We start from the raw sequence: 4,478 nt of genomic DNA on the forward strand, positions 1-4,478 counted from the left end.
ACTTAATTTTTGAGGTGGAAAGAACTTTGCCAAGAAGGCATTGACTAGCTTTTCCCATGAGTCCAGGCTTTCTTTGGGTTGTGAGTCCAACCATGTCCTAGCTCTGTCTCTTACAGCAAAAAGGAATAGCATAAGTCTGTAGACCTCAGGGTCAACCCCATTAGTCTTGACAGTGTCACAGATTTGCAAGAACTCAGCCAAAAACTGATGAGGATCTTCCAATGGAAGTCCATGGAACTTGTAATTCTGTTGCATTAGAGAAACTAATTGAGGCTTAAGCTCAAAGTTGTTTGCTCCAATGGCAGGGATAGAGATGCTTCTCCCATAAAAGTCGGGAGTAGGTGCAGTAAAGTCACCCAGCACCTTCCTTGCATTGTTTGCATTATTGTTGTTTTCGGCTGCCATGTCTTCTTCTTTGAAGATTTCTGTTAGGTCCTCTGTAGAGAGTTGTGCCTTAGCTTCTCTTAGCTTTCGCTTCAAGGTCCTTTCAGGTTCAGGGTCAGCTTCAACAAGAATGCCTTTGTCTCTGCTCCTGCTCATATAAATGAGAAGAGAACAAGAAAATGTGGAATCCTCTATGTCACAGTATAGAGATTCCTTTAGGTGTCAGAAGAACAGAAAAATAGAAGAAAGAGGTAGAAGAATTCGAACTTAATCAGATAGAGTTCGAATTGTGCATTGAGAAGGAGTGGTAGTCCATAAATAGAAGGATGTGAAAAGAGGGGAAGAGAATTTTCGAAAATTAATTAAGAAGTTTTTAAAATCAATTTAAAAAAATTTGATTGATAATTTTCGAAAACTCAAAGTGGAAAAAGAATCAAGTGAGTTTTGAAAAAGATTTTGAGATTAGAAGTCAAAAAGATTTGATTGAAAACTATTTTGAAAAAGATGAGGTTAAGAAGATATGATTGGTTTAAAAAAAACATGTGATTGAGAAGATATGATTTGAAAACAATTTTTAAAAAGATTTGATTTTAAAAATTAATAACTTGGCTATCAAGAAAAGATATGATTCAAACATTAAACCTTTCTCAACAGAAAAGGCAACATACTTGAAATGTTGAATCAAATCATTAATTGATAGCAAGTATCTTTGAAAAAAGGAAAGAAATTGATTTTGAAAACATTTGATTGAAAAGATATGATTTGAAAAAGATTTGATTTTGAAAAACTTTGAAAACTTGAAAAAAAATTGATTTGAAAACAAAATCCTCCCCTTGTGCCATCCTGGCGTTAAACGCCCAGAATGGTGCACATTCTGGCGTTTAACGCCCAATGCACTACCTTTTTGGGCGTTAAACGCCCAACCAGGCACCCTGGCTGGCGTTTAAACGCCAGTCTGTCCTTCTTCACTGGGCGTTTTGAACGCCCAGCTTTTTCTGTGTAATTCCTCTGCTGCATGTTCTGAATCTTCAGTTCCCTGTACTATTGACTTGAAAATAGAACCAAGATCAAATAAACAATACATGCAAGACACCAAACTTAAAATTAGACACTAGACTCAAACAAGAAACATAAAATCTTTTTGGTTTTTTATGATTTTGAAATTTTTTTTTTGAAAATTATATGGAAATAGAAAATAAAAGTTTCAGAATTCTTAATTTGGATTCCAGGAATCATTGCAATGCTAGTCTAAGTCTCCGGTCCAGGAATTAGACATGGCTTCACAGCCAGCCAAGCTTTCAAAGAAAGCTTCGGTCCAAAACACTAGACATGGCCAATGGCCAGCCAAGCCTTAGCAGATCATTGCTCCAATAGCAAGATTGATAGAGATCAACAAGCTCTTGTGATGATCAGTTGAAACCTCGGTCCAATAAGATTAGACATGGCTTCTCAGCCAGCCAGATTTCAACAGATTATCTTTGAAACACTAGAATTCATTCTTAAGAACTCTGAAAAAAATACCTAATCTAAGCAACAAGATGAACCGTCAGTTGTCCATACACAAAACAATCCCCGGCAACGGCGCCAAAAAACTTGGTGTGCGAAATTGTGATCACTACTTTTCACAACTCAAATAATCCCTAGTAATGGCCCAAAAACTTGGTGTTCAATACCATGGCATAAACACAACTTTGCACAACTAACCAGCAAGTGCACTGGGTCGTCCAAGTAATAAACCTTACGCGAGTAAGGGTCGATCCCACGGAGATTGTTGGTATGAAGCAAGCTATGGTCACCTTGTAAATCTTAGTCAGGCAGACTCAAATGGGTATAGTGATATACGAATAAAGCATAAAGATAAGGATAGAGGTACTTATGTAATTCATTGGTAGGAACTTCAGATAAGCGTATGAAGATGCCTTCCCTTCCGTCTCTCTGCTTTCCTACGTCTTCATCCAATCCTTCTTACTCTTTCCATGGCAAGCTTATGCAAGGGTTTCACCGTTGTCAGTGGCTACCTCCATCTCTCAGTGAAAACGTTCCTATGCTCTGTCACAGCATGGCTAATCATCTGTCGGTTCTCGTTCAGGCGGAATAGAATCCATTGATTCTTTTGCGTCTGTCACTAACGCCCCGCCTGCTAGGAGTTTGAAGCACGTCACAGTCATTCAATCATTGAATCCTACTCAGAATACCACAGACAAGGTTAGACCTTCCGGATTCTCTTGAATGCCGCCATCAGTTCTTGCCTATACCACGAAGACTCTGATCTCACGGAATGGCTGGCTCGTTTGTCAGGCGAGCACTCGGTTGTCAGGCGATCAACCATGCATCGTGTATCAGGAATCCAAGAGATAAACACTAGAGCCTCGTTTGCTTGTAGAACAAGAGTGGTTGTCAGTCACTTTGCTCATGAGTGAGAATGATGATGAGCGTCACATAATCATCACATTCATCATGTTCTTGGGTGCAAATGAATATCTTGGACAAAGAACAAGCGGAATTGAATAGAAGAACAATAGTAATTGCATTAATACTCGAGGTACAGCAGAGCTCCACACCTTAATCTATGGTGTGTAGAAACTCCACCGTTGAAGATACATAAGAACAAGGTCTAGGCATGGCCGAATGGCCAGCCTCCCAATGATCTAAGATAGCATAAAATGAAGATAGCTACCCAGATATATCAATACAATAGTAAAAGGTCCTATTTATAGAAAACTAGTAGCCTAGGGTGTACAGAGATGAGTAAATGACATAGAAATCCACTTCCGGGCCCACTTGGTGTGTGCTTGGGCTGAGCAAGAAGCAATTTCGTGTAGAGACTCTTCTTGGAGTTAAACGCCAGCTTTTATGCCAGTTTGGGCGTTTAACTCCCATTTAGGTGCCAGTTCCGGCGTTTAACGCTGGAATTTCTGAGGGTGACTTTGAACGCCGGTTTGGGCCATCAAATCTTGGGCAAAGTATGGACTATTATATTGCTGGAAAGCCAGGATGTCTACTTTCCAACGCCGTTTAGAGCGCGCCAATTGGGCTTCTGTAACTCCAGAAAATCCACTTCGAGTGCAGGGAGGTCAGAATCCAACAGCATCTGTCCTTTTCAGTCTCTGGATCAATTTTTGCTCAGGGCCCTCAATTTCAGCCAGAAATACTGAAATCACAGAAAACACAAACTCATAGTAAGTCTAGAAAAGTGAATTTAACTAAAAACTAATAAAAATATACTAAAACTAACTAGATCATACTAAAAACATACTAAAACAATGCCAAAAAGCGTACAAATGATCCGCTCATCACAACACCAAACTTAATTTGTTGCTTGTCCCAAGCAACTAAAATCAAATAAGATAAAAAGAGAATATGCAATGAATTCCAAAAACATCCATGAAGATCAGTATTAATTAGATGAGTGGGGCTTTTAGCTTTTGCCTCTGAACAGTTTTGGCATCTCACTTTATCCTTTGAAACTCAGAATGATTGGCTTCTTTAGGAACTCAGAATCCAGATAGTGTTATTGATTCTCCTAGTTAAGTATGATGATCTTGAACACAGCTACTTTATGAGTCTTGGCCGTGGCCCAAAGCACTCTGTCTTCCAGTATTACCACCGGATACATACATGCCACAGACACATAATTGGGTGAACCTTCTCAGATTGTGACTCAGCTTTGCTAGAGTCCCCAATTAGAGGTGTCCAGGGTTCTTAAGCACACTCTTTTGCCTTGGATCACAACTTATTTCTTTCTTTTTATTTCTTTTCTCTTTCTTTTTCGTTTTTTTTTCTTTTTTTTTCGCCTCTTTTTTTTGTATTCCTGCTTTTCTTGCTTCAAGAATCATTTTTATGATTTTCAGATCCTCAGTAACATGTCTCCTTTTTCATCATTCTTTCAAGAGCCAACATTCATGAACCACAAATTCAAAAGACATATGCACTGTTTAAGCATACATTCAGAAGACAAAAGTAATGTCACCACATCAAATAATTAAACTGCTATAAAATTTAAAATTCATGCAATTCTTTTCTTTTTCAATTAAGAACATTTTTTCATTTAAGAAAGGTGATGGATTCATGGGATATTCATAACTTTAAGGCAT

Source organism: Arachis stenosperma, chromosome 1 (assembly GCF_014773155.1).
Source record: "Arachis stenosperma cultivar V10309 chromosome 1, arast.V10309.gnm1.PFL2, whole genome shotgun sequence".
In the NCBI taxonomy this organism is placed as follows: Eukaryota; Viridiplantae; Streptophyta; class Magnoliopsida; order Fabales; family Fabaceae; genus Arachis; species Arachis stenosperma.